Source organism: Numenius arquata, unplaced genomic scaffold (assembly GCF_964106895.1).
Source record: "Numenius arquata unplaced genomic scaffold, bNumArq3.hap1.1 HAP1_SCAFFOLD_541, whole genome shotgun sequence".
NCBI lineage: Eukaryota > Metazoa > Chordata > Aves > Charadriiformes > Scolopacidae > Numenius > Numenius arquata.
In genome coordinates, this window is record NW_027414286.1 from 38,423 (window position 1) to 51,089 (window position 12,667).

Below are 12,667 nucleotides of genomic sequence, written 5' to 3' on the forward strand. Positions count from 1 at the left end.
CCCCGGCCGTTCGGCCCTTTTGGAGCCCGGTGCCGGGAAAAAATGCAAAAAAGTGAAAGACAGCTGCTTTTGAGGCTGGAGTGGCCAGCAAAGCCCGCAGCCCCAAAGTCTGGGCGGCAATGCGTGCAGTTCCCAGAGAGGTTCGAAAAAAGCCCTAGTTGATCTCGCTGGCACCTTGGGTGCGGGAGCCACCCCCGGCCGTTCGGCCCTTTTGGAGCCCGGTGCCGGGAAAAAATGCAAAAAAGTGATGGACAGGTGGTTTTGAGGCTGGAGTGGCCAGCAAAGCCCGCAGCCCCTAAGTCTGGGCGGCAATGCGTGCAGTTCCCAGAGAGGTTCGAAAAAAGCCCTACTTGTTCTCGCTGGCACCTTGTCTGCGGGAGCCACCCCCGGCCGTTCGGCCCTTTTGGAGCCCGGTGCCGGGAAAAAATGCCAAAAAGTGAAAGACAGGTGGTTTTGAGGCTGGAGTGGCCAGCAAAGCCCGCAGCCCCCAAGTCTGGGCGGCAATGCGTGCAGTTCCCAGAGAGGTTCGAAAAAAGCCCTAGTTGTTCTCGCCGGCACCTTGGGTGCGGGAACCACCCCCGGCCGTTCGGCCCTTTTGGAGCCCGGTGCCGGGAAAAAATGCAAAAAGGTGAAAGACAGGTGCTTTTGAGGCTGGAGTGGCCAGCAAAGCCCGCAGCCCCAAAGTCTGGGCGGCAATGCGTGCAGTTCCCAGAGAGGTTCGAAAAAAGCCCTAGTTGTTCTCGCTGGCACCTCGGGTGCGGGAGCAACCCCCGGCCGTTCGGCCCTTTTGGAGCCCGGTGCCGGGAAAAAATGCAAAAAAGTGAAAGACAGGTGGTTTTGAGGCTGGAGTGGCCAGCAAAGCCCGCAGCCCCCAAGTCTGGGCGGCAATGCGTGCAGTTCCCAGAGAGGTTCGAAAAAAGCCCTAGTTGTTCTCGCTGGCACCTCGGGTGCGGGAGCCACCCCCGGCCGTTCGGCCCTTTTGGAGCCCGGTGCCGGGAAAAAATGCCAAAAAGTGAAAGACAGGTGGTTTTGAGGCTGGAGTGGCCAGCAAAGCCTGCAGCCCCAAAGTCTGGGCGGCAATGCGTGCAGTTCCCAGAGAGGTTCGAAAAAAGCCCTAGTTGTTCTCGCTGGCACCTTGGGTGCGGGAGCCACCCCCGGCCGTTCGGCCCTTTTGGAGCCCGGTGCCAGGAAAAAATGCAAAAAAGTGAAAGACAGGTGCTTTTGAGGCTGGAGTGGCCAGCAAAGCCCGCAGCCCCAAAGTCTGGGCGGCAATGCGTGCAGTTCCCAGAGAGGTTCGAAAAAAGCCCTAGTTGTTCTCGCCGGCACCTTGGGTGCAGGAACCACCCCCGGCCGTTCGGCCCTTTTGGAGCCCGGTGCCGGGAAAAAATGCAAAAAGGTGAAAGACAGGTGCTTTTGAGGCTGGAGTGGCCAGCAAAGCCCGCAGCCCCAAAGTCTGGGCGGCAATGCGTGCAGTTCCCAGAGAGGTTCGAAAAAAGCCCTAGTTGTTCTCGCCGGCACCTTGTCTGCGGGAGCCACCCCCGGCCGTTCGGCCCTTTTGGAGCCCGGTGCCGGGAAAAAATGCCAAAAAGTGAAAGACAGGTGGTTTTGAGGCTGGAGTGGCCAGCAAAGCCCGCAGCCCCCAAGTCTGGGCGGCAATGCTATTGGTTCCTAGGGACTTTGAAGAAAAGCAAGTCTAGGGGTTCGTTAGTTCTCGTACGGGCGTGTAGGCACTCGTAGGAGCCTCATATGGGCTCGTAGAAGCCTGTAGGGGGTTGTAGGGGCATGTAGGGGGCAGCAGGGGCTCGTAGGGGCTCGTAGGGGCCCGTAGCGGACTGTAGGGGCCTGTATGGGTCTGTAGGAGCTTGCAGGGGCCCGTATAGCATCGTAGGGGCTCATAGGAGCTCATAGGGGTTTGTAGGGGCTTTTATGTGCCCGTAGTCGCCTGTAGGGGCCTCGTATGGGCTCATAGGGGTCTCTAGGGGCCCGTAGGGGCTTGTAAAGGCTTGTAGGGGCACATAGGCAACCCTAGGGGCCTCGTAGGGGCTCGTAGGTGCCCGTATGATCCCGTAGGAGCCTGTAGGGCCTTGTAGGGGCTCATAGGAGCCCATAGGGATTTGTATGGGCTCGTAGGGGACCATAGAGGCCAGTAAGGGCTCATAGGGGCTAGTAGGGGCCCGTAGGTGCCTGTAGAGACCTCGTAGGGGCTCGTAGGTGCCCGTACAGGCCAGTAGGGGCCCGCAGGGGCCTGTAGGGGCTCGTAGGAGCTCGTAGGGGGATGTATGGGTCCGTAAGAGCCTGTTAGGGCCCGTATAGCCTTGTAGGAGCCCGTAGGGGCTTGTAGGAGCTTGTAAGGGCCCGTAGGCGCCTGTAGGGGCCTCGTATGGGTTCATAGGGGCCCATAGGGGCCCGTAGGGGCCCGCAGGTTTTCATATGGGCTTGTATGGTCTCATAGGGGCCGGTAGGTGCCTCTAGGGGCCTCGTAGGGGCTCGGAGGTGCCTGTATGGGCCTGTAGAGCCTCATAGGGGCTCATAGAGGCTCATATGGGATTGTAAGGGCTTGTAAGGGCCCGTAGGTGGCGGTAGAGGCCCGTAGGGTCCCTGTATGGGCTCGTAGGGGCCCGTAGGCGATTGTATGGGCTCGTAGGATCTTGTAGGGCACGTAGGCGCCCGTAGGGACCTCATCGGGGCTCGTAGGAGCCTGTAGGGGTCAGTAGGGGCTCGTAGGGGCCCGTAGGCGCCCATAGGGTCCCGTAGGGCCTCATAGGGGACCATAGGGGCTCATAGGGCCTCGTAGAGGCTAATAGGGGCCCGTAGAGATCCGTAGGGGACCACAGGGACTCGTAGAGGCTCGTAGAGGGGACGCACACAGGGTCGACGCAGTACAGCAAGTGGTACTTCGAGGTGGTGGTGGAGGAGGTGCGGCCCTTCCCGGGGGGGTCCCAGGGGGTTTCCCAGGGCACCCACCTCCAGGTGGGGTGGTTGGGGATGGGGGGTTACAGCCCCTACTCTGGGGGGGGCGAGGGCTGGGGGGGCAACGGCCTCAGCGACAACCTCAGCTCCTTCACCTTCGGCGGCCTCCACCTCTGGACAGGTACGGGGGGGAGCAGGGGGTGTCCCCATGTCCCCCCCTGTGTGTTCCTCCCCGTGTGTCCCCCATCCCCACGTGTTTCCCCCATCCCCATGTGTCCTCCCACGTGTGTCCCCCCATGTGTGTCCCCCATGTCCCCCCACATGTCCCCCCACGTATCCCCCATCCCCATGTGTCCCCCCACGTGTCCCCCTTCCCCACATGTCCCATGTCCCCACGTGTGTCCCCCCGTGTGTCCCCACGTGTCCCCCACCCCGTGTCCCCCCGTGTGTTCCCCATCCCCACGTCCCTCACGTGTCCCCCTATGTGTCCTCCCACGTGTGTTCCTCTGTGTGTCCCCCCACATGTCCCCCCATGCGTCCCCCATCCCCATGTGTCCCTCCACGTGTCCCCCTACGTGTCTCCCCCACATGTCTTCCCCCACGTATGTCCCCCGTCCCCACATGTCCTCCCCATGTGTGTCCCCCCCACATGTGTCCTCCCATGTGTCCCCACGTGTGTTCCTCCACGTGTCCCCCCACGTGTCCCCCTGTGTCTTCCCCCACGTGTGTCCCCCCATGTGTCCCCTGTCCCCACATGTCCCCCGTGTGTCCCCCCAAGTGCCCCCCATCACAGAATCACAGAATCTTCTTGGTTGGAAGGGACCTTTGAGATCATTGAGTCCAACCACAAAAAACAAAACAAACAAACAAACAAAAAACCACCAAAACCAAACCAAAAAGCACACAAAACAAACACCCACAACCACACACCACACACCACAGACACAAACCAACAATCTCGGGCACTAGAGCGTGCCCTGAAGTGCCATGTCTACACGTTTCTTAAATACCTCCAGGGATGGGGACTCCACCACCTCCCTGGGCAGGCTGTTCCAGTGCCTGACCACCCTCTCAGTAAAGTAATTCTTCCTAATATCTAATCTAATCCTCCGCTGCCGCAACTTTACACCATTTCCTCTGGTCCTGCCATTATTCCCTTGGGAGAAGAGGCCAACACCCACCTCTCTACACCCTCCTTTCAGGTAGTTGTAGATGGCAATGAGGTCTCCCCTCAGTCTCCTCTTCTCCAAACTAAACATGCCCAGTTCCCTCAGCCTCTCCTCATAGGACTTGTTCTCCAGACCCCTCAGCAGCTTGGTGGCTCTCCTCTGGACACGCTCCAGCAGCTCAATGTCCTTCCTGCAGCGAGGGGCCCAGAACTGAACACAGCACTCGAGGTGAGTCCAGAGGCACCATCACTTCCCTACTCCTGCTGGCCAAGCTGTTCCTGATACAGGGCCAGATGCCGTTGGCCTTCTTGGCCACCGGGGCACACTGTTGGCTCATGTTAAGCCAGCTGTCCACCAACAACCCCAGCTCCTTTTCTGCTGGGCAGCTTTCCAGCCGCTCTTCCCCGAGCCTGTAGCATTGCCTGGGGTTGTTGTGACCAAAATGCAGGACCCGGCACTTGACCTTATTAAACCTCATCCCATTGGCCTTGGCCCATTGATCCAACCTGTCCAGATCCCCCTGTAGAGTCTTCCGACCCTCAAGCAGATCAACACTCCCACCTGGTTTGGTGTCATCTGCAAACTTACTGAGGGTGCACTCAATCCCCTTATCCAGATCATCAATAAAGATATTAAACAAGACCGGCCCCAAGACCGAGCCCTGAGGGACACCACTGGTGACCGGCCGCCAACTGGATTTCACCCCATGGATCACAACTCCCTGGGCACGGCCATCCAGCCAGTTTTTTTACCCAGTGAAGAGCACACTTGTCTATGCCATGATTCACCAGCTTCTCCAGGAAAACGCTGTGGGGGACGGTGTCAAAGGCCTCACCAAAGTCCAGGTAGACAACGTCCACAGCCTTCCCCCCATCGAGAAGGCGGGTCACATGGTCATAGAAAGAGATCAAGTTGGTTAAGCAGGACCTCCCTTTCATAAACCCATGCTGGGTGGCCCTGATCCCTCGGCTGCCCTGCACTTGCCGTGAGAGCTCACTCAAAATGATCCTCTCCACGATTTTTCCCGGTATAGAGACCTTTGTCCCGGTACTTTGGGGCTGGGGGCTTTCCTGGCCACTCTATCCTCAAAACCACCTTTTTTTCACTTTTTCCCAGCACCGGGCTCCAAAAATTCCCTCCCAGGATCCGCCATGGCGTCCCCGGTGCCCACCCGGACTCCCGGGGTCCCTTGGGGAGCGGGGGTCCCCCAACTCACAGGTCGTTGGATTTGGGGATGAGGGTCCCCAGTTCCTTGATGCGGTTGTTGATGTTGAACCGTCAGCGCTGCTCGACTGCGGGGGGAGGGGGAACATGTCAGACCCACAGTGGCCCCCCCTCCCCCCTCCCCGAGACCCCAACCCCCTCTTTTGCCCCCCAGCTCACTCAGGTTGTGGTTGTCCTTCTTCTGTCGCTCCTTCAGCAGCGCCTTTGCCTCTGTTTCTGGGGGGAGGAACAGTCAACAACCCCCCCCAGGGTGGGACCCCAACCCCTCCCCACCCCACAGGGACCCTCTTGAGCCTCCCTGCCCCATAGGGCCTCCCCAAGGACCCTTCCTGAACCGTTTCTGCCCCATAGTCCTCCACCTAGCCCCATAGCAACCCCCTAGGACCCTCCTGGACCCCACAGGGACAACTGGAACCTTCCAAAGACCCCTCTTCACCATAGTGACACCCGCCCCCCAAATCCCTTCCAGCCACATAAGGCCCCCCCCCTCACCCCATAGGACCCCCTGGGACCCACCCCGGCCCAATAGGGACCCCCCAAGGACCCCACACACACACCATAGCACCCCCTGGGCCCTGTCTTGACCCAATAAGGACCCCCCAAGGACCCACAGACACCCCATAGGACCCCTCCCCGGCCCCATAGGGACACACCCAGGCCCTCCCAGCCCCCCCAGGGACCCCTCCCCCGATTCCCCCCCCCTAGGACCCTCCGTACCCGAGAGCTCAGCCTTGACGCGGGGCAGCTCAGCGGGGCAGGAGCTGCTGCCCCCCTGGGGGGGGCTGAACACCTCCAGGAGAGTCCCGGGGAGAGGGGGAACTGCCAGTGAGGGTGGGGTCAGAATGGCCACGCCCCCCCACAGGCCACACCCACCCATCCCTGGCCATGCCACGCCCCCCCCGCCCTCAAACCACCCCTACCCCCTGTGGGTCCAGCTCCCCTTGGCCAGGCTGGGAGGTGAACAGGCCATGCCCACAGGTGCCGAGACCACTCCCACATCCATTCAAGCCACGCCCCTCACACTCAACCACACCTCCCCACCCCCCCAAGCTCCACCCTGGTTTTGGCCACACCCCCTTGAGCAGGCCCCACCCACCCTTGACCAAATCAGGAGGGACAGACCATGCCTACCACCCCAGGCCACACCCTCAGCACTGCCCCTGCCCTTATATGGCAACATACCCCCTAGTGCTACTGCTTTATATGGGGTGGAGGCCATGCCCACTGTGGCTCCTGTGGGAGGGGCTCTGTGAAGCCACACCCCCTCAGCCAAGCTGTGCCCCACCCCCGAAGCCCTTAAAGGGGCAGCGCATGGTGTTTGGGAGCTGGAGCCTGCCCTCACCCCGGAGCATCTTGTCGTAGCTGGATTCCAGGCTGATGATGTCATCGATGACATCACCGATCTGCAGGAGGAGGGTAGACAACCCCAAATACCCATCCCCGGCGTGATGTCACACCCCACCCCGCCCCTACCTGTGACGTCATAGCGTTGCATCACCGCCCCTGCGCCACCTCACCCCCTCCCCTCCCCCCCGGCGCCACGCCCAACACTTCCCGGGGGTGACATCACGCTGTCCTCATGTTGTATCACAGCCCCGCCCCTCTGACATCGCAGCCCCGCCCCCCCCTCCCCCGTGACATCACAGCCTCCCTGTGACATCGTAGCCCCCGCCATGCAGGATTGCAGCCCCTCTGTGTGACAACGCAACTCCCTCCTCGTGACATCACAACCCCATGCTCATGACATCACAACCCCTCCATGTGACATCACAGCCCTTCCATGGCACATCACAGCCCCTCCTCGTGACATCACAGCCTCTCTGTGACATCACATCCTCTCCCCCCCGCCCTTGCACTGTGCCCCCCCTGCCCCCCCCCCATCAGGGTCACTGCCCCATCCCCCTCACCTCTTTCTCGGAGCCGGGGCCGATGTGGAGGAGGGCGAGGGGGCTGTGGGGGGCGGGGGGGGCCAGGGGGGGTCCCGGGGGGCTGGGGGGTCCCCGGCCCAGGGCGGAGGTGAGGTACTGCCGGACCTGCTGCCGCTGGGCCGCCCGCAGGTGGTAACGCGTGCGGTTCTCCAGGTGGGTCTGCACCTGGGGGGGGGGGGGGGGGGGCGAGCACCCCCTTTACCCAAGCCCCAGAGCCCCCCCGATTGACAGCAGGCTGCCCACATATTCCCCTGCCCCTGGGCACCCCCATGTCCCCCCACCCTGGGCCCCCCCATATCTCCCTCTGCCCCAGAGCCCCCCATATCTCCCCATCTCAAAGCCCCCCATATCCCCCTGCCCCTGGGACTCCCCCATTTCCTCCCAGCCCCACTCCCCCCAAGCCCCCACATTGGGGTCCCCCATTTCCCATCCCACACCAGCCCCCCCCCCCCATCTTTTTCCATGGGGCCTTACCTTGAGCACCTCAGGGGGCATGTGGGGGGGTGCCTGGGGTTGGGGGGCACCGACGGCAATGGCGGGAGAGGGGCCGGGGGCCGGGGGCCGGGGGGGGGGGGCCCTCCTCTCCCTCTGCTCCTGCTCCTGCGCCCGCATCAGCTGCTGCCGCAGCAGCACCCGGGAAGAGGGGGGGCTGCGGGGGGGGGCCGCCATGGCCGCTGGGGGGGCCGGCCCCACGCTGCAGAGGAAGAGGTTAAGGGCAGTAAAGGAAGGGGGGGGGGCAAGACGTTGGGAGAGGGGATTTAGGGGGGGTCACAGGTACGTGTGGGGCAGGGGCTGGCTCTTCAGGCAGTAGAAGGTGCCAGGGGGGTCTGCGGGGGTCCCGGGGTGTCTCCGGGGGGGTCCCCGGGAGGGTCACTGGGGGTGTCGCTGGGGGTGCCCCCCCCGGGCGGCTCCCACTCAATGTCGGCCACGATCCCCGACTCAGGCAGCACCGAGCTCAGGCTGTCCCAGGACGGGGGGGTGTGTCAGATCCCACCGGCCCCACAGCCCCCCCCCAGGGCCACAGCCCCCCCCAGATCCCCCACACAGCCCCCCCCAGGACCATAGCCCCCCAGATCCCAGCCACAGCCCCCCCAGGTCCCCCACACAGCAGCCCCCCCAGGACCACAGCCCCCCACCAGCCCCACAGCCTCCCAGATCCCACCCCCAGCCCCCCACCAGCCCCCCACCCTTCCCACAGCCCCCCAGATCCCCCTCAGCCCACAAGTGCCCCAGTTCCCCCTTCCCAGGCCCCCCTGGCCCCCCAGCCCCCCCGGATCCCCCCCACAACCACCCCCCAGGACCCCCCCCCATCTCCCACAGCCCCCCAGTCCCCCCCCCCATCTCCCACAGCCCCCCAGTCCCTTCTGAATTCCCCCAGACCCCCTGGCGACCCCCCAAATCCCTCCCATTCCCCATGCAACCCCCCCCAGATACCTCCTGGACCCCCTCAAATGTCCCCCAACCCCCTCAACCCCCCCCGTTTCCCCCCCATCAACCTCCCACCCCTCTTCCCCCCCCCCCGAGCCTTCCCGACCCCCCCACCCCACCATGGGACCCCCCCCCGGGGTTATGCGACCCCCCCCCTCACCTGAGCAGCCAGAGGGTTTCAGGGGTGCTGGGCCCCTCCAGCAGGACGTAGACCGTGGGGCGGTTGGGGGGTGGCGCTGGGGGGGGGCCAGGGGGGCACGGGGGGCCCCCTCGGCCGCCCCACGGGACATCGCCACCCCCCACGCCCCACAGCGCCGCTCAGGGGCTCTCTATGGGGCCAGGGGAGGAACTCCAGGGCTCAGGGAGCTGCTATGGGTCTGGGGGGTGTGGGCGGCCCTATGGGGCTGCGGGGGGGGGGGTTGCTGTGGGGCAGAGGGGGCTATGAATTGCTGTGGGGCTGGGGCTCCCCCCAGGCCTGGAAGGGCCGTGGGGCTGGGGGCTGCCGTGGGGGTGGCGGTGATGGGGGGGGGTGTCCGGGGGTCACTGCAGAGACCGAGGGGTGTCGGGGGGGGGGTCCCTATGGGGATGGGGGTGGGGGGGGTGTCCCGGGGGGGGTGTTGGGGTGCCCCGAGCAGGGGGCTGTGGGGCTGAGGCGGGAAGCGTTGGGCGATGGGGGGGGGGAGGGGGAGCTGGCAGGAAGTGACATCACAGGGTGTGGGGTTGGGGGGGGAGGGGAGGGAGGGGGGGGGAAACAGGGGGGACCCCGACACCCGCCCCGGACGCCTGGGTTCCCCGGGAAGGCCCACGCTCCCTCGCCCGGACGCCTGGGTCCCTTTTTTTTTTGGAGGGGGGGGGGGGGGAGCGAGACCCCCCCCTGAACCCGGACCCCTGGGTTCCCCTCAGAGGCGGCAGTGGGGGGGGGGGGGGAGAAGGGATTCCCAGCCCCCCTGGGTGGGTGGTGGTGGTGGTGTGGGGGGGGGGTTGTAGGGCTCACCCCCCCTTACACACACACACACACGGACGCCTGGGTCCCACCCAGCCGTGGGAGCCCCCCCGGCCACGACACCTCCCCTGGGTTAAGGTAAGGGGGAAGGAGAATGGGGGGACGGGGGGGGGGGGGCTGCCCTGGGGCATTATGGGAAACAGAGAGGTTTGGGGGGGGGGGCACCCAAGCGTCCGAGCCCTTCTCACCCCCCCCCCCCCCCCCATGAGGCTTGGGGGGGGGGGGGGGGGGCTGAGCTGGGCCTGGGGCTTTTTTTTGGCGGGGGGGGGGGGAGACCCCCAGATGCCTGGGTGCCTCTTGGGCGGGGGGGGGACATGACCACCGGATGCCTGGGTCCCATTGGGAGGGGGCTGAAAGGGGAGGGGGGGGGGACACGACTGCCCAGGTTGCCGGGGGAGGGGCTGGGGAGACGGAAGCAGGAGGAAAAGCCGGGAAGTGAGTGCGGGTGGGAGGTGAGGAGGGGGGGGACGGGACACGGGGACCTGACCCCTGGGTCCCCTGGTATCTTGGGGATGGGGGGCACCAGATGCCTGGGGGTGTCCCTCCCCCCCAACCCGGCTACCTGGGTCCCCCTCGGATACCTGGGCCCCCCCCAGACACCTGGGTGTCCCCCTCCCTGCCCTGGATGTTGAGGTCCGTCATGTGTGTGTCCCCCCCCCTGTCACCCGGACACTTGGGTCCCCCCCTCCCGGACACCTGCGTGTGTATTGTGTGTCCCCCCCCCGCAGCACCTGGAGCCGATGGGCGCCGACCCCGGCCCCCCCCCAAGATGGAGCTGAGGGGCCACATCATCCCCCCGGGCACCTACAGCCCTGCAGGTAGGGTGACCCCTGACCTCTGACCCATCCCCCACCCCCCCCTGCCGCCGACCCCTGGTCTCCTCTGACCCCACGGTGTCTCCTCCTCCCCCCCCCCCCAACCCCATGGTGCCCCCTGACCTTTGGTGGTGCCCCTTGACCTCTGCCCCCCCCGGTGACCCATGACCCCTGCCCCTCCCCAACCTCTGCCCCCCCCCCCCCGACCTCTGCCCCCTGACCTCTGCCCCCCGGTGACCCCAATCCCTGCCCTGCCCCCCCTCAACTTCTGCCCCCTTGCTGATCTCTGCCCCCCCGTGACCCCTGACCTGCGACACCCCACTTCCCCCGCCCTCCGGTGCCCCGACCCCTGCCCCCCTGACCTCTGCCCCCCGACTTCTGCCTTTCAGTGCCCCCCCCCAGCCTCTGTCCCCCCCCGACCTCTGTCCCCTGATCTCTGCCCCCTGACCTCTGCCCTCTGGTGCCCCTGACCCCCTCCCCCCCCCGCCGATCTCTGCCCCTTGACCTCTGCCCCCCCCGACCCCTGCCCCCCTCGACCCCCCCCCCAACCTCTGCCCCCCCGCTGACGTCTGTCCCCTGACCTCTGCCGCCCGGTGCCCCTGAGCCCTGCCCCCCCCAACCTCTGCCTCCCCCCCGACCTCTGCCCCCCGACCTCTGCCCCCTGGTGACCCCAACCCCTGCCCCCCCCAACTTCTGCCCCCCAACCTCTCCCCCTGACCTCTGCTCCCCCCCCAACCTCTGCCCCCCGGTGACCCCTGACCTGTGACCCCTGCTTCCTCAGCCCTCCGGTGCCCCCAACCTCTGCCCCCCCTGCCAACCTCTGCCCCCTGACCTCTGTCCCCCGGTGACCCCTGACCTGTGACCCCCGCTTCCTCGGCCCTCCGGTGCCCCCAACCTCTGCCCCCCGACCTCTGCCCCCGGTGACCCCAACCCCCGCCAACCTCTGTCCCCTGACCTCTGCCCCCCGGTGCTCCTGACCCCTGGCTCCCCCCAACTTCTGCTCCCCCCACCGACCTCTGCCCCCCGGTGACCCCTGACCTGTGACCCCCGCTTCCTCAGCCCTCCGGTGCCCCCAACCCCTGCCCCCCCCCAACTTCTGCCCCCCCCCGCCGACCTCTGCCCCCTGACCTCTGCCCCCTGACCTCTGCCCGGCGCAGGGGCACCCGCGGGGCGGCTGCAGGAGCTGCGGGAGCGGCAGCGGGGGCTGCGCCAGGCCCTGGGCCTGCGCCTGCGGGAGCTGCGCCGCCTCTGCCTGCAGGAGGCCGTGAGTCACCCCTCACCCTTCTTCTACACCCCCCCACCCCCCCAGGACCCCCTGACCTCTGACCCCCGGGGGTTCCCCTCCCACCCCAGGACCCTCCAGCCCCCTCCTGCCCCACCCGGGACCCCCAGAGACCCCCCCCATAACTCCCATAGACCCCCTCATCCTCCACAGACACCCCCACCCCCCATAGACCCCCCTCACACCCCCCCATAGCCCCCCCCAGAACCCCCCAGCTCCCCTCCCAGCCCCCTCCTGCCCCCCCTGGGACCCCCAGAGACCCCCCCCATAACTCCCATAGACCCCCCTCACCCACCATAGACCCCCCTCGCCCACCATAGACCCTCCTCATCCCCCCCCCATAGCCACCTCCAGGCCTCCCATAGCCCCTCCCTAGCGCTCCCCCCCCCACCGAATCCCCAGCTCCCCTCCCAGCCCCCTCCTGCCCCCCCGGGACCCCCATAGACCCCCCCCATAACTCCCATAGACCCCCCACCCCTCATAGATCTCTCCCTTGCCCCACATAGACACCCCCGGCCTTCCATAGCCCCCTCCCCAAACTCCTTGTGCCCCCCCCAAAGCCCTGCCCTCCCCTCCCGGACGCCCTCTCCGCACCCCCAGCCCCACATCGCCCCCCCACCCCCCCCCGCTACTGTGCGCAGGAGCTGACGGGAAGCTGCCCCCCGAATACCCCCTGGAGCCCGGTGAGAGACCCCAGCCCCCCCCGCGACGCCGGCCGGGGCCCCCCCCGGGGACCCCTCCCTGAGGTAGGCAGGCGGGGAATGGGGTGGGGGGGGTGGGGGAGTGGGAAGAATGGGGGTCCTGGGGGGGTGGGGGGGGGAGTGTCTCCCAAAAAGTTCTTATTTCCCCCCCCAAGGTTACAATCTGACATCTCACCTGGTCCCCTGACCCCTAGGGCGGCCCCCACC

At 66.1% G+C, this 12,667-nt stretch overlaps 1 pseudogene; it reads right to left on the minus strand.

Moving 5' to 3' along the window:
- Nucleotides 1-5,291: 5,291 nt before the first annotated feature.
- On the minus strand, nt 5,292-8,949 carry LOC141477901 (transcription factor E3-like; annotated as a pseudogene).
- Nucleotides 8,950-12,667: the final 3,718 nt, after the last annotated feature.